The 25108-nt window shown below is 44.7% G+C and overlaps 1 long non-coding RNA gene across 1 annotated transcript; it reads right to left on the reverse strand.

The window, feature by feature from the left end:
• Window positions 1-536: 536 nt before the first annotated feature.
• On the reverse strand, window positions 537-24954 carry LOC138921123 (uncharacterized). The gene is made up of 4 exons (XR_011433409.1): window positions 24649-24954; window positions 5849-5952; window positions 2603-2716; window positions 537-898 (listed from the first exon to the last, which is right to left on the reverse strand). It is a non-coding gene; the product is annotated as an uncharacterized lncRNA (long non-coding RNA).
• Window positions 24955-25108: the final 154 nt, after the last annotated feature.

A 25108-nucleotide genomic window follows, 5' to 3' on the forward strand; every position in this document is an offset into this window, starting at 1 on the left:
TAACCCAATAAGAAACATGGGTCCAAGTGCAGATTTTTAAGCAAGAACACAATAAAATCTACTGTTTGGAAAGACACATTCATTGATATCAAAGGACGGGGGTCAGCAAACTATGGCCTATGCGCCAAGTCCAGTCCTTTGTCATTTTATTTTCCGGCTCATGAGCTAAGGATGGTTTTTGCATTTTCACACGGTTGAAAACCAATCAAAAGAACGTATTATGGCACAGGAAAATTAAATGCAATTTAAATTTCAGTGTCATCCATAAAGTTTTAGTGGAACACGGCCTTGCTCATTTGTTTACACCTTGCCTATGGCCACTTTGTGCTAAACAGCAGAGATCATTAAAAGTATTTACTATCTACCCTGCACAGAAGATGTCTGCCAACCTCGGGTTAAAGGATATAGCTTAGAGCAGAGAGAGAAGAGAAGGCAGGGAAGCCAGCGTGAAGGGCAGAGGGAGAAGCTTCAGCCATGTTTCTCCAACCTGAGTCATGTACAAATCCCTCTCCGAAACTGCTCCAGGAGCTCTAGTGTCACTTGAATTACTTTTATTCAAACATAAATTAAATATTTACAAACAGACATCCTGGTAAAACTTCCTTATTCTTTTAGCTCTTACACAACTCTAAAACCAAAACAAACTTAAAAATCAAGTACAAACAAAACTACAAGACCAGTCCATTTCACGTTAACGTCCTTAATTTAAGGTGAGGGACGATGTCTTTCGGCTGCAACCAGATGTCTGCGTCGAGGTCCCAGGCCAGCCCCAGATTCATCTGAGTGTGAGTGCAGGTGTCTGCTACCACGTCTGGGTGATGACAATGATCTCACAACCTTCTCTGGGTGCAAGCACTCCAGACACCTTCATTCACGTAGAATGGCGTTGGCAACATTTCTGCAAAGGGTCAGATGATAAACATTTTAGGCTTTGCAGGCCCCTGCTACAACCACTCAATTCCGCCATCCTAGCTCAAAAGCCCTCACAGACAGGCCATAAACGGGTGGACGTGGTTGTGCTCCAGTCAAACTTTACTGACAGAACAAGCAGTGGCCAGAATTAGCTCAGAGGCTCTGGGTCAACCTTTGTTCCAGGGCAAAGTGGAAAACTGGTGGGAATTCTGTTCAGCTGTGGACACACCCTCGACAGGCCAGGAGACCGCTGTGGAAGGAGGAGTCACTGCCACAGCCGCCCATCGGATGTATTCACAACGACAGGCTACAGGCTGGACTGGGGCCACAAGCCTGGACAGCAGACAGCGTCACAGCACTATCACCTCTTCACTTCACATCTGTGTTCAAACCAGCTCACAGCAAGAATGACTATCTTGCCACTTCCCTTGGCCCAGAATGGGGTTTCCACCCACCGGCCCTCAACCTCAGGAGGCTCAGAGATGCCTGCAGGTCCTCACCACTTGGTTCCTGCTGGGACATCCAGAAGGGCCGGGTAATTATGGACTTTGCACATTAGCCACCAGAGTCCAATGCATACTGACAGAGTCTGAGCGCCATGCCGTTATAGTTCTGAATCTCAAAACGCAGTAAGAAAGGAAACTTGGCAACAGTCTTTTTAATTTGGTACCTTTTTACCCACACTGCGAGGCATTTGGGATCAGAGTGCTGCTTCTCTTTATGAAGCTCTTCTATATACAGAATCACAGCCTACCTTTAACTTGGAGCCTGACACTCGAGACAATTTCATTATTATTATTACGCTTCAATTTTAGACAAAAAACACATTTTGAAAGAAAAAAGTGCCAAGAAATACTATAACTTGGATAAGAAACAGTCTCATTTATTAGAGTCTTTCTTGTAGGGAAGAAAACTTCCCCACACACGTCCCCTCACCTGGCTACTCTTCTCTTCCCAAGACAGTCAATTCAGGGAAAAAAGAGGAATAAAATCTGACTCTGGGGGCCAGCCTAGTGGTGTAGTGGTTAAGTTTGTGCACTCTCCTTCAGCAGCCTGGGGTTCACAGGTTCAGATCCCAGGAGTGGACCTCCACATTGCTCACCAAGCCATACTGTGGCAGTGTCCCACATACAACAAATGGAGGAAGACTGCCACAGATGTTAGCTCAGCGACAGTCTTCCTCAAGCAAAAAAGAGGAAGACTGGCAACAGACGTTAGCTCAGAGCTAGTCGTCCTCACAAAAAAAAAAAAAAAAAGAAAGAAAGAAAAGAAAAGAAAAGAAAAGGAAAAACCTGATTCTGGTGTGTGTATAAACTCGTCATCCTGGTGAACGGATGGATGGGTGGCTATTTACCAACCAGACGAGGAGGCTGAGTCCTCCAGTGAAGTTTCGGGTGTGTTCTCCGGGGTGTTCCTGGACAAACTGCACTCCATTGCTCACGACCATCCTTACAGGGGCCAGGCTCTATGCCAGGCACTGGTCAACTAGAATGGATGACAAGAGGGGCCTTGCCCTCAAGGAGATGGCACTGGAGTGGGCACCACCAGAGTCTTAGTTTTAGTTCGTGCTTACTGTGTGCCAAGCACCATGCCAAGCGCTATACACACAATTTCTCTGGGAATACTAATGACACCCCCATTGAACAGACATGATCATCTTGTCTTTACAGATAAGGAAACTGAGACTCACAGAGGTTAAATGACCTGATGAAGGACAGACAGCCAGTCAGCAGCAGGAGCAGGTTTTGACCCTGTGTGGCCTAATCTCGGAGCTTCTGTACTTCCTCCTGCAGAAGCTGTACACCTAAACAGACAATTCCACGACATCCATTATCCTACAGCAGGGAGAGCTGAAGCAGGGGCTCTGGGGGCAGGGGACTTGTGAGGGTGGTGGGCTATTTAGAGTACTCTAGAACAAACTGATTAGGACACACAACTCATGAGTGGGACCTGAGCAAAGCCCAGCTTCTGAACCCAGTGGAGCACTTTGCTAAACATCCCACTTTAGAGTACTCGGGACTGTCTTGGAGGGAAATAAAACCACCAACCAGGCTTTCCTCCCAGAGATCCCCGTGGCTAACTGCCTCACCTCTTTCAAATCTGCTTTCAAACATCATCTTCACAAGGAGCTACTCAACCGCCTTATTTAAGCTGCACCCTGCCCCCTCACCATCGCTCTGATTTCTTTCCCTGCCCTCCTATTTCTCTGTTGCACTGTTTTCACCTTCCAACCTATGGTACTATGTAACTTACTTACTCACTATGTTTACTGCTTATTCTTATTGTTTACTACTTGAATCCTTTCTTTAGAACATAACGTCAACGGCAGGAGGAACTGGTGTCTGTTTTGTTCACCACCAGATCCCAAGTCCCTAGAAGAGTGCTGTGTATACAGCAGGTGCCAATAATATTTGTTAAATTAATAAACGAGTGAAGGAGTGTTGAAAAACAGACTGCGGATGTAAGACTGGGCTGAATGGTTTTGGCAGCCCTTCCCAGCCCTGGCGTTCGGCTCCCACATACAGGAAAAGCATCCTTCCATTTGGGATTCAGGGACACTGGAAGCAAGTTCTCACCCGTCTAGAGACATGACTGAGGTCTCACCGGGATTGTGCTTTCGAATGTGGATGAGACCTTCATGTTCAATAAACTCTCATCCTTGGTCTCCCGTGCTTGTCTTCACTCTAGTCTTGTGCTCTCGTGACATGGGCAGTTAAAGAAGAGAATGTAGGGGTTGCCCTGTGGCCGAGTGGTTAAGTTCATGTGCTCTGCTTTGGCAGCCCAGGGCTTCACCGGTTCAGATCCTGGGTGCGAACATAGCCCTGCTCATCAAGCCATGCTGAGGTGGCATCCCACATGCCACAACAAGGACTCACAACTAAAACATACAACTACGTACTGGGGGGCTTTGTGGAGAAGAAGGAAATAAATAAGTAAATAAATAGAAGAAGAAGAGAATTTAGTACACACAGCAAAATCCCCCACATCTCAATGGCAGGCAGAACAAACTCTGTGATTTGAGTATTTTTGTGAAAATTCATAGGAGTGTCTTTGTGTCTGAATTAATATAATCTTAAAATTTACAAGAATCCAGTTTCCTTTTTATAAGGTTTCTATAACACATGTGTCAAGTGTCTAGTTTTGAAAGGACCTCATAATTATTTCACTTACAACTTCCTCTGGGTTAATTATGGGAGTCTAAGAGTTGGACGAGGGGACAAGAGTAATACAGTTCTTGACATGCCATCTGAATGCAGGCTGAATGCGGTCTGTAACAAAGCCTTCCGGTTTTCCTTTTACTGATGATGTTGTCTTGTCCCCTTATCAGGGTGAGGAACACTCCACTTCTTTACAGGTTCAAACTGAATTCCAAATTCTGTCTGGAGCACATTTGGGTTTCTACCAGGCCCACTTTCTATTTCAATCCGAGGGGTGGGAGAGATGGAGGGTACCAAAATTTATTCCTGTGTGCTCAAATGTGATCAAACCTCGAGCTCTCACTTGACATTTAATGTCAAAGAACAACTTTAGCGTCGTCTCTTTCGGTATTCATTCCTTTTTAATGCACATCCCTCTGGTTTCCAAAGCCAGAAAAATCTGCGGTTCATTCTAGATTATTCCCCCTGCCGTAACCCCTTCCCTGGCTATCATTTTGTCAAGTTCTGTCAGTTTACATCTAAATATTTCTTGAATTCGTCCATTTCTCTCCATCCTCACTATAGCTGCCTCGATTATGGCTGCCACACTGTTCTGCTGCTAAGGTCCAAAATCTTGAATGAGGCCTGTAAATAGGGTGACCAATTCATCCAGGTTTGCCTGGGACTGTCCCAGTGTTAAATCTGAAAGTCTTACATGCCAGGACCCTCCCCCTAGTCCTGGCCAAACTGACACTGTTGGCACCCTCCCTGTAAGTCTTGGAAACTCTCTGCTTCCTCTGTTCACTGCAGCCCCACTCACCTTCTTCCAGTGACTTGGACTTTCTTACCTCAAGAGCTTCACACGGGCTGGTTTTCTCCCTGGATTGCTTCTGCAGTCACTCTTTGTCTGGTTAACTCATCCTCCTCTCCCAGATGCTGGCTCAAACGCCACATCTTTCACGACCCAGCACCCAGCCCCAAGTTAATTTCTGACCTTGCTCCAGCCTCTCGCTGTATTCTTGACTTTGCCTTCACATCTCTCAATTAGTGGGTTATATTTTGTCTGTGTAGTTACGTGTTTAAAGAAGCACTTTCTTCCTCAAAATTCAGCTCCTCAAAGGCAGACAACGCGTCTGTCTATACAGCTGTTGGTCCCCAACACCTTGCCCAGGACCTGGGAAGCATCGAGCCCTCTATAAGTACACTCTCAATACATTTACTTTGTACGTGTTTTCCTTTTCCCCTGATTAAACTTACAAGACCTCTTTCTATCATCCCTCCATCCCTTCTTCTTGCCTTTCTGGTCTCTTGTTGTCTCTCCTTTCTTGCTCTTTCTTTCTTTTCATGAAACAACTCTTGGAATTAAGTGTTAATGCTACTGTGTTTATGATTTCTTGAACCAATATTTTCTGCTTTTATCAATATTATTTCCTTCATCTAATTTTCTTAGGTATGTTCTTTATTTTAGTTTTTGAGCTCTCAGGCCCATTTGCCAGCTCTCTCTTCCTCCCACCTGCTTTAGCTAGACTGAGCCTACACTTTTCCTCAAGAGACAGAGCTGTGTCACTTCGTCACTCTTTTGATACCCGTTGTTTTCTCTGTGGGATATGCCCTTCGTTTACTAATCTAACAAATATTTAATGGCTACCTCCCCACCTTGTCTACTGAACAAATAATTCTTTAAGATCCAGCTCAGCTGTTCCTTGACTGTAACGCTTTCCTGCCTCCACACCCACTGAGTTCATCTGCTGCTCTGTGCCACACCCCTACCTGGAGTGGACATCCGTTATAGTACTTACGTTGTGTTGTAACACTTTATTCATACTCCATCTTCCCCACTGACCTCTGAGCTCCATGATGACAGTGTCCGACCTCTGTGTCTATTTTGAAGGAGGCTGAGATTCTGGAGGAAAGGGACACACATAATTAGCATGGCTCTCTCTACAGCTTCATCCTCCTAAGAACTAAACAGACCTTCTAAAAAAAATACATAGAATAAGTCAACAGGAAGATAAGCAAGGAGATGAAGAGACAGGAAAAAATACTGAGTCAGGGAGCATGTACATTTTCAACTTGATTATATAATACCAAGAGAAATTTCTTTATTGGAGGAAAGAAGAAAAACAAGAGAGGGGCAAATACAAAAATGAATTTGATGTAGATGAGAGAGATTTTGAGAAAACTCACACTGATGGACTTGGTCCCCACAAAACATGATTTTGCCGAGTTTGGCAGTGGGGATGGAATACGGACCTTGATCAGAGTGGAACAGGTTTGGAGTACTTTAAGAATATGTTGTGGTCAACCAGTGAAGGATTGAGGACGTTAGAACCATCAAAGGGCCAACTAGATAAAGAGCAAATAACTTGTGATTTTATTCGGTGCGGCCTGACATTCTAGATATTGAAGGGGGTCATGAGTGGCACGGCTGAGGATGGGAAGGCAGGGGTCATGGAAGTTCACAGAGGCAAGGGCATCAGGGATGCTCACGAGAACCAGCAAAGTGGCTAACCTTGGGCTGAAACAAGCAAGGCCAGAGAGGAGTGAGCACGGAGATCCTGAGCTAGACAGACAAGAGGTTCCAGGGGAAAACAGAGCTGAAGAGGTGGAAGGAGAAGTCACTGTGATCAGTCATGAGGATTTCAGAATTCACACTAGGTTTAGGGTAGGTCCACATCAGGGTTTCATCATCTTGCTGGCCAATAACATGCTTTCATGCCATTTGATGGAAATGAAATACAAACTATGAGACAGTAAAAGAAGAAAACTGGCTAAAGAGTTTTTCAGTCCCTGCAGAGTCTATCAAATCCAATGCCAAGTACTATTCAGGTCTTATCACCTCCCTTGTTCCTGTGTTCTGGCTCCAGTCAGGACACCCCTGGGCCCAGAGCTCCTGAGGTTCATCTGGTGATGGGGCAGGTGTCAGAGCGACTGTCCTAGCTTTCACGGGACCCTTTGTTAAGGGGCAGCAGGGAGAGAGGGGCCCCTCCTCTTTAATGGTGCTATCAGAACATAGGCTTCTTTGATCTTGTCTGGAATACTGATGGATAAAACTCTCTATGCATTTTATAGGAATATAAAAGACAAACAAGAATGATTTTTAAACACACGAAGCTTTAAGCTACAGATCTGCAGACACATTTTCCCCTTCCTTATTGCCTATCTCTAGCCTTTCTGGGAGGAAACACACATCTTGGTGTTGCTTTCTTTAAAACAAGAGAAAGCAGTCAAAACAGTTAATCTCACACGCTTCCTGTGATAGGGAAAAGGCAGCACACGCTGCTGTAGGAGGAGACCTTGGGAGCAGAGCCAAAGTAGAGGATTTTCCCAATGGGTCCCCATAATGATGCTCTTGGAGGAGGAGAGACTCAGAGTCACCCAAAGGTCCAAGGCGAGGCCAGGCCCATGAAGGACTCAAGTGGATGGAAGTGATGGTCACATCCCGTGAAGAGCCCAAGGAATCATAGCCAGAAGATAAGGGGTGGAGGTGGCCCTGAGGTTAATGACAGGAGAAGACATAAGAAGGACAAACATACAGGGGCCTACGGTCAAGGTTGGAAACTTCAGCAACTAAGATGGTGGTGTCATAAACAGAAAAGAAAGATGCAGAGAGAAAAGCAAACCTGCACTGGGAATAAGGAATCGGCGGAACGAGTCTGCCTGAGACTATCAGGACACGGCTTCTTCAACTGCGGGTACGAGAAGCTGGGAAAATCAGAGAGGGGATCACAACCCTGATCAGCTTCAAATTCCAATTTAACAGACACCCAAGCTCCATCTTCTTCCTAAGACAGCACATCAGTGCCTCTGTATCCTTAATTGTGCATCTGGAAAATCAGATTCTAAAGCAGCCATTGTGGTGGCTGACATGGAGGGCCTATAGTAATCACGCGACAGCTGTGAGAGCTTTGGTCTTGCAGACCCTCAAACACCTGCCATTTCTTTCCCCCAGCTCTCCCCTGCTGTTAGCAACATTCGCAGTTGGAAAGATTTAAATCCCTTCATGTGAATTACTGCACACATGCCAAGTAGATGCTCAGTGGTCACCTCGTTCACTCACCATCTGCCAACTTTGCAGGATGTGTGAGTTGAGTTCATGCCTCAAGAAAATGTCACAATTGTTAAATCTCAAGAGTCACCTCCAGATAATCTAAATTTTAAGTATTGAATGTGTAAGTGACACAGGACTGGTGTTTAAAAACATTTGCATAGGAACTCAATTCGAAACCATCCTGTGGGGCTCAGGCCATTGAGTCAAGGTCTCCAGAGGCTCTGGCTCTTCAAACATGAATTCCTCCTGTTTCATTAGTTTGTGCTATTGCTGTGGCTCCCAAGGCGTTACCTTTGGGACAAGAGACTTAACCATGGCATTGAGCTTTCAACTGTGTAGGAAATAAACTCAGAAACACCCATCCTTAACCAAATTTGTTTCACTTCAGGGAAAGAACAGATACGGGGTTCTTAAAAATTAACAAGTGGCATTTATATTGAATTTTAGATTCAATGATTTTACTAAAGCCTCTAAAAAATACCCCTTTTTAGCAGGTCAAAGAGCTCTGCTTCAGAAATGACAGCACAGCCTCCTGGTGAACTGCTTGTGTGCAGTGTCTCTTTTTCTTCTTCCCCTTCCACCTCCTAGAGAAGCTCTTCAGGAGCCTCAGACGGGGGGCTGCTGTGTGGCCAGTTCCAGGGGGACTATTCGCATCCGAGTCCATTCATGTGACTCTCCATCACTGTTAGAGGCACAGGGGTCAGAGAGAAAACTTGTCCTCGCTGTGTAAATACACAGACAAACCTCTTAAAGAAAGCTTTCTCAGTACCTTAGGTCAGGCTTCCCAGAAGCAGGGCCTGAGACAGTGATTCTGGTGAAAAGGATTTATTGGAGGAGGGCTCTCTGGAGGGGGTGCAGTGTGAGGGAAGCAGCAGACAGGAGAAGAACACTAAGCAAAGGGGCTGTCTCAGCTGGAGACTAACTTATCCCTCGTATCCCAGAAGGCTCTGGTCCACCTTGAGGCCAGGCTTCCGGCTTTTTGTGCCCCAGTCAATCATTGGCCACTGACTGTCCCCTGCGGCCAGGAGTAACCTCCCAGGCAAGGCAGCTCCATTTGAGCAATGAATACTCACAGCAACTGAGGAAAGAGTGTGCCACCAGTGAAGTGGACCCGGGCAGGGCACCAGCAGCATCCACTACACTTGGGGAAGGAAGGGAAGATCAGAAAAGCAGAGACGGCCTCTCCGAGCAAGCAGCATATAAGCTGAGTCCAGAAGGATAAGTAAGAGCCAGGATAAGTAAGAGACTTGGAGGAAAAGCACGGAGAATGGTGAAGGGAACAGCACTCGCAATGGCCCTGGGGTAGAAAAGAGAATATGGACCTCCTTTCCTCTTCATTCAAGGTGCTCTGGCCTCTGATTCTGGGTTGGAGGGAAGTGTGTAGTGGTATTCCTGTAAGGCAAATGCAGGGCAGGCAAAGAGTTTTGTACTTTGGGCTTCTGCAAAGGACCCAACAGATTTGTGGAAGAAAACATTATGAGTAAGCACTGGGCCCTGAAGATTGCTGGTCTCACCTTTCACGTGCTCTCATCTCTGTACAAAAGTATATTTATCTGTTTTAGGGAGATAAGTGAAGATTCCCTGCCTGGAAACTTTACAAACGTCCAGGAAGGCCAAGCTCTTGGTCTGCAAGGGTGTAGCGTCTCCTGTTCTCAAAAGGGTAACATGGACCATCCCTCCCAGGTATGACATCCTATGTGCCACCTAATGATTTGTGGCACCCAAAACTCAATGAAGATAGAACATAGACAGACAGATAGATGGAAGACCAGGGTGTTCAAATACAGTTTTCTGGCATATGAATTCTGAGACATCAAAACCTCCCTAGGAAATGAAACACCTGAAGTGTCTAATGAAGTGGAAGGCACTGGGAAGAACTGACCCTGTGTCCCCTCAGTGTCCCAGCAGGGGCTGTTTGCATGAGCGTATTCAACTCAGCAGGAACCGAGCAAGGCAAGTGGCTGCAAAGGGGCAACTGGTAGGTGAGAAGGGCCTCCATTTTGTTTGCAGATAAAAGCTTCTCAGGACATATTTCTTGGATAGTGAATAAAGAGCCCATTGAGGGCTGGCCTCTCACCAGCCACTGTAAAGACAAGCTGAGAAGAGAAGAAACAGAGAAAAAGATAGGATAACAAAGGGGGATAGGAGATTTATGGGCTTAGAGCTCCAAATTTAAACATGAGATATGAGAATTTCAACTAAAGATGGTGATTTGGGGACTAATATATACGAAGGTCCTTAAAAATGCCCCCAAAAACCATCTTGTATTTTAAAAAGAATGAATCCGTGGTAATGCTAGTAAACTGGAATGGCAGTCAGCTGGAGGACATCTTGAAGAAATCCGAGAAGACAGAAAGCAGATAGATCTGACTGATGAAAACAGATCACAGAAAGATGTAGACCAAAATGCTGGAGAAAAGAGGGACCCTTCCCACAGGGGTCCTTTGAGAGCTCCAAGCTCCTAGTCCACAAACATCAAGGACAGAGATGAGACAGGGCACAAGCATGAAGGTAACTGAAATTAATCACAGGCCAAGTCCTCCCCCAAGGTCTGTTTCCTGACTTTACATCTTTCCCCTCTCTCTCTCCTTTGCTCACCAACTCCAGCTTCATTGACCTTCTTTATGTCCTTTTAACACGTGAAGTATCTCCCCAGCTCACTGCCTGTGCACTTGCTGTTTCCTGTCTGGAACAGTCTACCTCCAGACTTTCACATGGTTGGCTTTTCCCTGTCATTCAGGTCTTGGCTCAAACTTTAGCTGCTCAAAGCATTCTTCTCTGATCACAGTATCTAAATGAGATCCCAACCCGAGCCAGTCACATCACCCTGCTTGCTTTCCTTCAGAGCATGTGTGAATCTCTGAAGTTGTCTGACTCATTTATTTCTTTGTTTCTCATCACCTGAGGACAGAGGCCTTATCTACTTTGTTTATCAGAGTATCTACAGTAGCTGGAACATCAATACAATGCGGTGTTTGTATCAGTTAGCTCTTGCTGGGTGATAAACTACCCCAAAACTTAGTGGTCTCAAACAACAACTGCTTATTTAGTTCATGATTTGGATCAGTTAGGCAGTTCTTATCTGTGTGAACTCAGCACATCTCTCCCAGGCTCTGTATCCCAGGCATCCATGGTCAGCTGTAGATTGGCTGCTGGTTGGATAATCTAGGGAAGTCTTTGTCACAAGCTATGTGTCTGGCAGGAAGTTGGTCAGAGCAACAGAAGCAAATGGGCCACATGTCTCTTGTCATCCTCTTGGGCTTCTTCACAGGAGTGTTACTTTTTTTTTTTTTGAGGAAGATTAGCCCTAACTGCTGCCAATCCTCCTCTTTTTGCTGAGGAAGACTGGCCCTGAGCTAACATCCGTGCCCAGCTTCCTCTACTTTATATGTGGGACGACTACCACAGCATGGCTTGCCAAGCAGTGCCATGTCCGCACCTGGGATCCGAATCGGCGAACCCTGGGCCACCAAAGCGGAACGTACACACTTAACTGCTGAGCCACCAGGCTGGCACCCAGGACTGTTACTTCTGATAGCTCAGAATTCATATGGAAAAAAATGTATTTTTAACTTTCCTGTCTTTTACTTATTTTGGGTTTCTTTTGAGCAAGATTAGCCCTATGCTAACATCAGCCACCAATCCTCCTTTTCTTGCTGAGGAAGACTGGCCCTGAGCTAACATACATGCCCATCTTCCTCCACTTTATATGTGGGATGCCTGCCATAGCATGGCTTGATAAGCAGTGTGTAGGTCCACCCCCAGGATCCAAACTGGCAAACCCAGGCCACTGATGTGGAGTGCACGAACTTAACAGCTATGCCGCCAAGCTGGCCCCTTACCTATCTTCTTTACAAGGGCAGCAAGAGACAGCAAGTCCAGTGTGCAAGCGGTTTTCAAGTCTCTCCTTCATGTCACTGTTCTAGAATCCCAATGAACAAACTAAGCCACAGGGCCAAGCCAGATTCAAGGAGATGGAGAAACAAATGCCACCTCTTGCTAGGAGGGGCTCCAAAGTCACATTGCGGAGGGGCATGGACACAGGATAGACAGAATTTTCAGCCATTTTGGCACTGTTATCATACTGCTCACTATATGGGTGTGTATATATATGTGTGTGTGTGTGTGTGTATATATATATATATATATGATGCATACTTTTGATTTAAAAGAATGCATCTGGGAAGGCTGGGCTAGTTGGACCACATCTCTCTTCCCTGCCCTCCTCCCAAATATATACAGCAGACAGCAGAGGCTTTTGGCCCCCACATAAAAATCCAAGCTGTGGACGCTAAAGAAAGTGACCTGCTTACATGCAGATGCCTCCTCATTTGAGTGTAGGACCATGAATGGGAAGCAAAGCAGAGTTTGAGGAAACTCTGGAACATCCAGCAGGCACCTTAATGAAAAAGGAGAGGCAACGCAGCTTTTCTCAAGAAGGAACACATCAAGATAATTCACTGCTCAAGTCAAGTCCTCCCTTTTTTGACTTGCTCTCCACAGCCGGCTGACCCCCACAACTCTGAACTGTCATTTTCCAGTTATGGCACCAGACCCACCAGTACAGGTTCATCCAGGGAGCAGTTTCTTGGCAGAGAGATCTACACAAATCCAAATGGAACTCCCACCACTTAACAGCCTAGATCTTTATTCACAAACAAGAACTAACAGCCAAGGGTCAACAAATGTGAAGAAAAAAATCACATACGTGACTCACATTAAGATTAACAAGTAAAATAATTGTGTTTTTAGGAAATAAAGATCATTCAGGAAACAAAACAATATTAAAAGAGTAAGAAATGACTCTAATGAGATAGGAAAGATGGCACATGCAAAAGTAAGAACAGACTGCTGCTGCAAAAAAGGAGTAATCAGAGGACGAAAACGAGTGTCTGGGAATTAAAAATATGTTTGACACTAATACAATTCAGTGGACAGACTGACTAAGAGAATGGGGATGGTTAACAACATGTCAGTGATCTGGTGATAAAGTCAGTGGAATCTTGCAGACCAGAGCCAACGGCAGAATGATGGCATGTAGGAGAGAAATGTGAAGCAGCATACATGTCTGCCCTTTCTTTTATCAGGGTTCTGGAGGCAGAGAACAGAGGTAATAAAAGGGAGGAAAAATTCAGTAGAAGATAATTTCCGTGAGACAAAGGCTACAGGGGTTTCTGAAGGCCCCCTCATTTTTTTTAAGGAAGATTAGCCCTGAGCTAACATCTGCTGCCAATCCTCCTCTTTTTGCTGAGGAAGGCTGGCCTTCAGCTAACATCCATGTCCATCTTCCTCTACTTTATATGTGTGACGCCTACCACAGCATGGCTTGCCATTGGTGCCATGTCCACACGCGGGATCCAAACGGGTGCACCCCAGGCCCCCGAAGTGGAACATGTGCCCTTAACCACTGTGCCACCAGGTCGGCCCAGAAGCCCCTTTTATATGGGCACTAATCCCATTCCTCAGGGCTCTGCCCTCATGACCTAATCACCTCCCAAAGGCCCCACTTCCTAATACCATCCCATTGGGCCTTAGGATTTAACAAAGGAATTTTGGGGAGACACAACATTTAGGCCACAGTAACGGGGCCAAAGAAAATGGTGTCATGAACTTTGCTTTGGGCATCGGAAATACTAGAAAAAGGAGGTGCTATTTCTGTTCCACTGTGAAGGACAAATATCAATTCCCATTGAAAGGCAAGGCATTACAGGCAGAAGGAAGAGTATATGAGCAGAAGTAGAAAGGTCTGAAATTTCCTGACAGGTTTGGAGAAAGAGATCAATAGTTTAGTGTAGTGAGAGTCTGAGATCTATGGCAGGAAGTGAATACACATGAATCTGAAATGATAGGATTGTGCCAGATTGTAAAGAGCTCACATGCTATTCTGAGAGGCTTTTCTACCTGACACTATACATAGTTGGGAACCCTTGGAGAATTTTATGCAGCAGAGCGACATATTCACAATCTACTTAGCTCAGAATCATGAATAGCAAGTGGGTACTTTCTGACTAGCCATTCCCCAGACTCACCTAGATGTAAAAACTCAAGAGTAGACAAAGAATTTCAATAGCACTAGGAACCAGAAATATTTCACCATTAGCTGCTAGAAAACCAGAAGAACTTCCATGAGTTAAACCTTTAAAGCTTACAGGTAGACTGGTGGAACCATTCATGGTAAAATATTTCAAGAAATGTCACAAGCATAGACTTTCTTTCATCAGAGCGAAGGAATTCAAATCTCCCTCAGTATGGAAACTATTTAGTGGAGGATTCAGAGTCTTTAACACCCTCATCCAGCATCAGTCGTGAGCTGAAACGTGCACGTGGAAGGAAAGGAGCTGTGGGGCGGCCATGGTGAAGTTGTAGCTTTTAGCCACGTATGCAGAAATAGCCCATCCAGGAATGAGTTTTAAATACTGTACAAAGACAATAAGGTAGTGGTATCTCAATATCTCTTCTTAGACATCAGGTGATTATTTTAAAGAATGAGTGACTTTTTAAACTAGAAAGTTTCGTGACACTTGGCTATTTTAAACTAGATATCTGGCGGCCAGCCCCAGTGGCCTAGTGCTTAAAGTTTGGCACACTTTGCTTCGGTGGCCCAGGTTCGGTTCCCAGGTACGGACCTACACCACCCATCTGCCATGCTAATGGCAGCTCACATACACACCCACAAAAAACCAGTGACATCCGCCATCATGGTGGAGTGAGCTCTTCCCTTAGACTCTCTCCCCAAGACACAATGCAAAGGACATTCATAAACCAACAGAGAACATTCACACAACACAACAGACGTCTGAGAGATCCAGGCAGCCATACATTTGAGGGGGAGATGCTGTACCCCCAGGAGGAAGTGGAAGGAGGTAAGGGGATCTCATCTTCCTCCTTGACGGTGATCTAGGGCACAGGACTGCATGTGGCTCTGTGAGGAGAGCGGGGAGGGGAAGCTTTCTGCAGGAATGCCTTTACTCTTGGAGCTGCCTACAGCTGTGGGAAAGCCCCACACAGAGGAGGCCAAGGAATTGCAGGGGCATCTTTATCAAGCAAGCACCCCAGGGGGAGAGACAGCAAGCGCAGAGCAGAATGCCCCCAGGATTCTGCATGCAAAACAAAGCACCTCTCCCTCCACCTGACACACCACCTCAGCCAGAGGAAGGGACTCCTACCAGAGTGCATGCACATACATTTCTAAAGCAGCAGCAGTGAGCGGGCAATGGCAGACATGCCCAGTCAGCATAGATTCCAAAGGACAGGCACAGATGCCAGGGATCGCAGTGGACTCAGAATACACAGCTCTTGCCCCTCCCACTGGTAGCAGGTAGAATCTGCGATCAGACACTTCCACTAAGGGGAAGCACTAATCCACCCCCTGAAATAGTACAAAAAGACACTTTAATACTCCAGACCAGAAGGAAAATGACAAGCACCCAGAAATCAATCTTGTCCTGAAGGCACAAAAATTTACAATCTAAATGAAAGACAATTCAAAATAGCTATCATTAAAAAACTCAATGAGTTACAAGAAAACTTGGGAAAGCAGTTCAATGAAATCAGGAACAAAATTTAATGAACAGACAGAATTCTTCACAAAAGAGACTGAAACTATAAATAAAAACCCATCAGAAATGTTGGAGATGAAAGACACAATGAATGAGATAAAGAAAAATCTGGAGTCCTTGAATAACAGGGCTGATTTATAGAACACAGAAGCAGCAGCTAGGAGGACAGAAATACAGAAATGCTTCAGAAGAAGGAGGCGGAACTATGATAAAAAAGAAATGAAAAAATTCTCCCAGAATTATCTGACTCAATTAGGAAATGCAACAGAAGGATTATAGGTATGCCAGAGGAAGAAGGGAGGGAGAAAGGAACAGAAAGCTTGTTCAAAGAAATAATAGCTGAGAACTTCTCAAACCTGGGGAAGAAACTGGATTTACAAGTAAAAGAAGCTAACCGAGGGGCTGGCCCCATGGCCGAGTGGTTAAGTTCGCGTGCTCCGCTGCAGGCGGCCCAGTGTTTCGTTGGTTCGAATCCTGGGCGCGGACATGGCACGGCTCATCAAAACCACGATGAGGCGGCATCCCACATGCCACAACTAGAAGGACCCACAACTAAGAATATACAACTATGTACCAGGGGGCTTTGGGGAGAAAAAGGAAAAAAATAAAATCTTTAAAAAAAAAGAAAGCAGCTAACTGAACTCCTAATTGTATCAATGTAAAAACACCTTCTCCAAGGCATATGTTAGTGAAACTGGCAAAAGTAAATGACAAAGAAAAAATATTAAGGGTAGCAAGGCAGGAGAAAATAACCTACAAAGGAACCCCTAGCAGGCTTTCACCGAATTTCCCAGCAGAAACCTTACAGGCTACGAGAGAACAGAACAATATCCTCAAAATTCTGAAAAACAGAAACTTTCAGCCAAGAAGACTCTAGCCATCGAAATTATCCTTCAGATATGATGGAGAAATAAAAACTTTCCCAGATAAACAAAAGCAGAGGGAGTTCATTGCCACAAGACTCCCTCGTACAAGAAATGATCAAGAAGGCCCTCATATTAGAAAGAAAAAGAAAGGGTTTAAAAAGCCTTGAGCAAAGAGATAAATAGGCAGACAAAATCAGAAAATTGCAGTTCTCTCTCAGGACAGGATAGCAACCAATTATAATATTGAAGATAAAGGGAAGGAACACCTCAAAAATAACCGTAATCTCATCATTTTAACCACAAACTCACATCAGAAAATGGAAGTTATGACAAAAGTAACTTAGAAGGGGATGAAGAAAGGAATGGAACCTGCTTTAGACTAAGGAAAGAAGAGGCCATCAGGAAATGGACTATCTCATCTATGAGATTTTTTAGATAAACCTCATGGCAACCACTAAACAAACAATCAGAACAGAGACACAAAGGATACATACGGAGAAAATCATTCTAGAGAACTACCAAACTAAACTGGCAGTCCGAAATACAAAGGACAAGAAACAAGGGAAATACAGAACGACCAGAAAACAAGTGATAAAATGGCAGCAATAAGCCCTCATAGATCAATCATCACTCTAAATGTAAATGGATTGAATTCTCCAATCAAAAGAGAGACAGTGTAGGCCCGGGCCAGTGGCTCAGCAGTTAAGTGCACATGTTCTGCTTTGGCGGTCCGGGGTTCGCCAGTTAGGATCCCAGGTGTGGACATGGCACAGCTTGGCAAGCCATGCTGTGGTAGGTGTCCCACATATAAAGCAGAGGAAGATGGGCACGGATGTTAGCGCAGGGCCAGTCTTCCTCAGCAAAAAGAGGAGGATTGGCAGCAGATGTTAGCTCAGGGCTAATCTTCCTCAAAAAAAAAAAAAAGAAAAAACAGAGAGAGAGAGAGAGAGAGAGAGAGAGAGAGAGAGAGTGTGGTGGGATGGATTAAAAAATAAGACCCAACGTTATGCTGCCTCCAGGAAACAGATCTCAGCTCTAAAGACAAACAAAGGCTCAGAGTGAACTGACGGAAGATGAGACTCCAAGCTAATGGCAAACAAAAGAAGCAGGTGCTGCTGTCCTTAGACAAAACCAACTTCAAGATTAAACAAGCAATGGAGTGACATCAGCATCATGGTGGAGTGAGCTTGCCCGGGACTCTGTCCCCTCCAAGACAGAACAAAAAGGAGCAACCCTATTCCAAAAGAAAATACCCTAAAAGCACAAAAATCCTCGGAGAGTCACGGCAGCCACACGACAGAGGGTGGAGAGGCTGGAGCCCTGCCTCAGAGGCGCTGGCACAGGGTAAGAGAGAACTCTGCTCCCTCCCCTAAAGACTGTGGTCACTGCCAGGGAGGCTCCGTGACAGAAGGAGTGGGGGAGGGGTTGCGTGTCTGTGGAATCACCCAGGACTCCCTAGGGCCCTTGCGGCCTAAAGGGAAGCCCTTTAACAGGGCAAAAGCTTTCACTCAGGGGTGACCTCATCAAGCCAAGACCACAGGAGACCAGATAGCGAGAGCTGATCGGGAAACCCTGGACTGCATGCAGGAAAAAGTGCCCTGCCCCTGACCCGCACTGCGCGGGGCCATCTCCGCTGAAGGTGGAGGGCTCAGAATACACGGCTCTCGACCCCCATCCATTGGCAACATGCTGTAACTGCAACAATACTATCACAATGGGAAAAAGACTCATCCTTCCAGCATCAGGCAATTCATCAAATCTCCAGACCAGAGAGAAAATAGGCACCCAGAATTCAGTCCTGAGGATGCAGAAATAAGTAAACTAAGCAACAATGAATTCAAAAGAGCTATTGTCAAAAAACTCAATGAGGTAAAAGAGAATATAGAGAAACAATTCAACGAGTTCAGGAGCTAGTCCACAAAACAGATTGAAACTATAAAGAAGAATCAATCAGAAATATTAGAGATGAAAGACACAATGGAAGCTATAAAACAAAATACAGATTCCCTGAATGCTCGTGTGGACACCACAGAGGAGCGACATGTTGAAATGCTCCAGACAGAGGAGGAGAGAGAACGGAGACTAAAAAGAAATGAAGAAAGCCTCCGAGAAATATCCAACTCAATGAGAAAATACAAGATAAGAATTATAGGTATTGAAGAAGGTGAAGATAAGGAGAGTAGAGGAGAAAGCGTGCTCACAGAAATAACAGCAGACAACTTCCCAAATCTAGACAATGAGAGGGAAACCTGTCTGGAGGAAGCCTTCAGATCTCCTAGATGTGTCCAAGTAAAAAGACCTACTGCAAGGCATATAGTAGTAAAAGTGGCAAAAATGAATGACAAAGAAAGAATACTCAGGGCAGCAAGGCAGAAGAAAATACCCTACAAAGGAACCCCTATCAGATAAGCAGACTTCTCTGCAGAAACCTTACAAGCTAGAAGAGAATGGAATGACATATCCAAAATTTTAAAAGATAAAAATCTTCAGCCAAGTATACTCTAGCCAGCAAAAACATCCTTCAGATATGAGGGAGAAATTAAAACTTTCCCAGACAAACAATGCTAAGGGACTTAGTAGCCATGAGACCCATCCTCCCACACCAAGAAATCCTCAAGAAGGCCCTCACACCTGAAAAAAATGACAAAGGGGAGAGGGGGGTCACAAAACACAGAGTAAGGAGACCAACAGATAGACAGGATCAGAACAGGATAGCAAATATTCAACTACAGCATTAGGCTAAAGGGAAGGAATACATCAAAAACAAAGACAATCTTGTCACTTGAACCACAAACTCATGACACAAGTTGGAATAAGATATGAGAATAATAACTTAGGAGGCGAGGTGGAAAGGGACTGAATCAGTTTAGACCAAGGAAATAAGAGGTCATCAGAAAAGGGACTATGTTATGCACAAGATTCTGAATACAAACTTCAGGGCAGCCACTAAACTAAAAAGCAGAACAGAGACACAAAAAAGAAATAAGGAAAAAACAAAGACACACAGCATAAAAAACGGCATAATCCAATGGGTAGACCAAAACACACAGGACGAGAAACAAAGGAAATGCAGGAAAACTGGAAAATGAGTGATATAATGACAGCATTAAGCCGTCATACATCAATAATCACCTTCAATGTAAATGGACTGAACTCTCCAATAAAAAGACACAGAGTGGCAAGATGGATTAAAGAACAAGATCCAATACTTTGTCGCCTCCACAAAACTCATCTCAGCTCCAATGACAAGTACAGGCTCAGAGCGAAGAGCTGGAAGACGAGACTCCAAGCTAACAGCAAACAAAAGAAAGCAGATGTCGCAATACTTACATCAGACAAAGTAGACTTCAAGACAAGGCAGGTAAAGAGATACAAAGAGGGGCAGTATACAATGATCAAAGGGACACTCCATCAAGAAGAATAATAACACTTATAAATATCTATGCACCCAACACAGGAGCAGCAAAGTTCGTAAAGCAACTGTTAACAAACCTAAAAGAAGATATTAAAAATAACACAAGGGAGGATGGAACACTTCCTAACACATTCTACAAGGCCAGCATCACTCTGATACCAAAGCCTGAGAGGGACAGCACAAAAAAGGAGAACTACAGGCTAATATCGCTGATGAACATAGGTGCAAAAATTCTCAACAAAATTTTGGCAACCTGAATTCAGCAATACGTCAAAAGGATCATACATCATGATCAAGTGGGATTCATACCAGGGACACAGGGATGGTTCAACATCTGCAAAGCAATCAATGTGATACACCACATCAACAAATTGAAGAATAAAAACCACATGATCATCTCAATAGATGCAGAGAAAGCACTTGACAAGATCCAATAGCCATTTATGATAAAAACTATGAAAAAAAATAGGGATACAAGGAAATTACCTCAACATAATAAAGGCCATATATGACAAATCCACAGCCAATATCATATTCAATGGGCAAAAGCTGAGCGCCATCCCCCTGAGAACAGGAACGAGACAAGGATGCCCACTATCATCACTCTTATTCAACATAGTACTGGAGGTTTTGGCCAGAGCAATTAGGCAAGAGAAAAGAATAAATGGAATCCAAATAGGGAGTGAAGAAGTGAAACTCTCACTGTTTGCACATGACATGAGCTTGTATATAGAAAACCCCCCAAAATCCACTGGAAAACTAATACAAATAATTAACAACTACAGTAAATTTGCAGGGTACAGAGTCAACTTACAAAATTCAGTTGCTTTTCTATACTCCAACAACAAACTTACAGAAAGGGAACTCAAAGTATAATTCCATTTGCCAGCGTACCTAAAAAAATTAAGTACCTAGGAATAAATTTAACCAAGGAAGTGAAGGACTTATACAAAGAAAACTATAAGACATGAGTGAGAGAAATTGATAGTGACTTAAAGAGATGTTAAGAGACTCCTTGCTCATGGATTGGAAGAATAAGCATAGGTAAAACGTCCATACTACACAAAGCAATCTACAGATTCAATGCAATCCCTATCAGCATCCCACTGACATTCTTGACGGAAACAGAGCAAGGGATACTAAAATTCATACGGGGCAAAGATCTCGAATTGCTAAGGCAATCCTAAGAAAAAAGAACAAAGCTGGAGGTATCACAATCCCTGACTTCAAAATGTACTACAAAGCCATAGTGACCAAAATGGCATGGTACCGGTACAAAAACTGGCACACAGATCAGTGGAACAGAACTGAAAGCCCAGAAATAAAACCACAGATCTATGGTCAGCTAATCTTTGACAAAGGTGCCAAGAACATACAATGGAGAAAAGACAGTCTCTTCACTACTATCTCATGACTAGGTACTTAAGCAAAGAACTGGAAATCAATGATTCAGAGAGACTTATGTACCCCTATGTTCCTTGCAGCATTATTCACAACAGCCAAGACACGGAAGCAAACCAAGTGCCCATCAACTGACAACTGGATAAAGATGTCATATACGTACATACACACACACACACACACATATATTTATACACACACACACACACACACAATGCAATACTACTCAGCCATAAAAAAAGACAAACTTGTCCCATTCACAACAACGTGGCTGGAACTTGAGGGTGTTATGTTACGTGAAATAAGCCAGACAGAGAAAGGCAAACACCATGTGATTTCAGTCATACGTGGAAGGTAAACACACGAACAAAGAGAACAGTTTACTGGTTACCAGAGGGGAAGAGGGGAGGGAGCTGGGCACAGGGGTAAAGGGGCACACTGATATGGTGACGAACAAATTATAACGGACCACTGACATTTCACAATGTTATAAACTCTTTTGACCTCAATTAGAAAAAAAGAGGAAGATTGGCGTCGGATGTTAGCTCTTCATCAGCAGAAAGAAATAAAAATAAAAAAAATAAAATAGAAATGTGGCTCAAGGCTGTGCACATCACCGAGTTCTCCAACTTCAGAGCAGGAACAAGGAAAAGATCACATAGCAACCTGATAGGAACTAAGTAGAAATTACCTCTAACTAATAGGAAAAGGCTGTCCATTTCTCGCTCCTTCATGAATACGCCGACGTGGAAATCAGAACATATATCTCAGCCATATGTCTTTGTCTTATTTTTCTTCAAGACTGTACAGCATGAACATAGAAATGTTCAGCTGAAAAGTCAGGAGAAGAGTCCTTGAAAGACTTCTATTTGAGGAAACAGAGCTGTATTTTAGAAAGCTTCTGCTGTGTTTGTGTTCTCAGGAAAATTCAGGAAACTGTTTGCTCTATGAAGCAAGAAATGAAAACTTGTATAAGTTGAGGGACTGAGATGTAAAGGGACAGGGTGGCAAGGGAGAAATAGACAAAAAGATAAAGAGAAAGTATTTGGGAAAGAATAAAATTTCCGTTAAGATTACATGCAGCTTAGAAACAATGAAGATCACTGGGAATTGAATCAATGATGTTGAAGCCATTCTTGAGAAACTCTCCCAGAAAGAAGGAGATAAAGGAAAAGACAGAAAATAAGAAGAAGATTCCAGAGATGGAAAAAGATTTTCAATAGAAGAATGATTGGCATGTCTAAGGGAGAGAGCAGAGCAGATGACAAAAATAATCTTTAGACACATCTCAGAAAAAACTTTCTGCAACTCAAGGAGGGCCCCGATCATCAAAAGGAACACATCAGATATGAGGCCAAATTGATGAGAAAAAAAATATGACCATAACACATATTGAAAGTTTTGGAACTTTAAGAATAAATAAAATTCTCTAGGGATTTAGGAAGAAAGAGAAAAAAAGGACACATTGGAATTAGACTGCTCATCTGCAATTCTAGGATACAATGGAGCAATGTGTGTGGACAGAGACGAGGGACAAAACTCTGTGAGATAAGCATTCGATACCCAATCTCTCACCCATGAGCGAAGACAAAAACAAAAAGATTTCCACTAATGTGCAAAGACTCCCAAGATACACTATTCCATCTAGCAACAATACTAGAAACACAGTTAAAAGATGAGTCAGACTCAGAAAAAATATGAGCAACACGTAAAATAGACAAATGGTTAATATCCACACTGAAGAAGGAGCTCCCAAACCCAACTAAGAAATTGCTAAGGGGTAGCAATAAATAATTTACTGAGAAATAAATACAGATGACCAATAGGCAGCAAGGACACAATCCATCAATTAAAAGTGAAACTGGCATCGAAATACCATCGGATCAAGAAAACAACAGGAAGAACATCACGTGTGGGAAAGGCCTGGGAAAATCGATACCGGGAAGAACTCTGGGAGAGCCTTCAGGGTCTGGAAGATCAAGACAGCTCCCTGAGTCCAAAACTCTCCACAGTCATACAATCGACCTCCTCCAAATCATACAGTCAACAAGGAGAACCAACGAAGCCACATAGAAGCAAGCCTGTAGCGTCACAAGATGGCCAAGATCACCACAACCTTCAAATGACCTGCAAGTTCAGAAAGAAATGCCAACTTCCAGCCCAGCTCCGACCACGACTGAAAGCCTTTGGCAGAGTGGAGGATTGCAAGGTTTAAGACTCCATGGAAAGGACAAGGTCATGGGGGAATCAGATAAAACACATCAAACCACCCTCAAAAGAGGAAGTCCAACACTACCTGCTGAAATACGCAACACAGGCGAAGGACTGGGTAGTGCTGGGCACTGGCCACGAGCACGCTGCTGCAAGGGGAAAGGCTCTGGAGGTGTCAGCCTTGGAGAAGCACTGCTTCCAAGGGAGAACCAGAAATTGGCAAAAGAGGCGGTGCTCCTCCGAGACGGGGCCATAAGGAAAGAGGATGGAAGGAAAGAAAAAAGGAATAGGAAGGATTTTGCATAAAGGAAAGAGAAACAAAATATACTCCTTAATTCCCAATTGCGTTATGTTTAAAGAAACTGCGCTTCACCATCCTGACAGAAGTGGGCTCTCTCACACTAGGAACCCTGTCCATACAACATCCAGGAACAGGAAAAAAAAAATTCCATACAAAGTTACTGTAAGAAGAAAACAAATTGAATCATAACATTTCAGTCGTTCAAAATTTCTCCTCTGCTCCTCCAAAAACATGAAGGAGAAAAAATACAGCACAACACTCCACATTTAATTATTTCAAACACGCACTGGAAGATGTTAAAAAAAGAAAAACAAACATCTAGAATTAGAAAGCCACATATTAAGGCAGAAACGGACACAGCACAGAAATACCGTGAGATCCGATCAATTTCTTTTGAAAGACAACAACAAATAAACTAAAACTAGAAGGTGCCTTAACAATCCCTTACAAGAGGGAGAGCTGCACTCCTCGGAACCCATCGAGACCAACGTTACTCTCTTCTTCACGTCTGTCCTTCCAGCAAGACTTGGTTCCAAGGAGCCAAGACCACGTGTGCCGCTTCAGCGCCCGACTCCCGGGCACCGCATCCCCGGGCTGGCCCCGTGCCTAGCACACACCGCACGTTCAATGAATGTGAGTGCACGAAGAGACCCCTCGCTCCGCGCGCCCCACAGCTGTCGCGCGACCTCACGGGCACCTCTTGGCGCACAAGCCTATTCCTCAGATACAAGCCCGGCTCGCCCCGCCTCCCACCAGCCCCCAGGCCCTGGTCCCCAGCCCCACGTCCCCAGGCACCTCTTGCAAACAGAAGCATCCTCGAGGGTGCCGCGCAGGCCCTCGTCATATGCGTCAGGCGAGGAAGAAAAGCGCGAGCTGAAGGAGGGCCTCCTCAGGCTAGGGCCTGGTGGGCCCCGGCTGCTGTGACACAGGCCGGGGAAACGAACGAGCCCGGGAGAAGGCGGCAGAGCCCGGCCCGACGACACCCGGCTCCGCTAGGCTCGGCTAGCGCGGCTCAGGAACGCCTCCCACTGCGGTGGCCCAGCAACCTTCCGCTCCTCCGCGCCGGCGCTGAGACGCCCACCCGGCAACTTCCCCGCCCCCTCCGGCCGCGGACACGCTCATTGGAGGAGTCCTTTGGCCCCGCCCACACATTCCGGAAGTTCGCCCAGGAGGAAAGTAAACAAATTGTTGCAAGATCATCGCAATACTTTCGGGGCATTGTAGTCTTTAGGTGCGTAGGATGTCTCCCGGGTTT

This window comes from Equus caballus, chromosome 27, assembly GCF_041296265.1.
Source record: "Equus caballus isolate H_3958 breed thoroughbred chromosome 27, TB-T2T, whole genome shotgun sequence".
Taxonomy (NCBI): domain Eukaryota; kingdom Metazoa; phylum Chordata; class Mammalia; order Perissodactyla; family Equidae; genus Equus; species Equus caballus.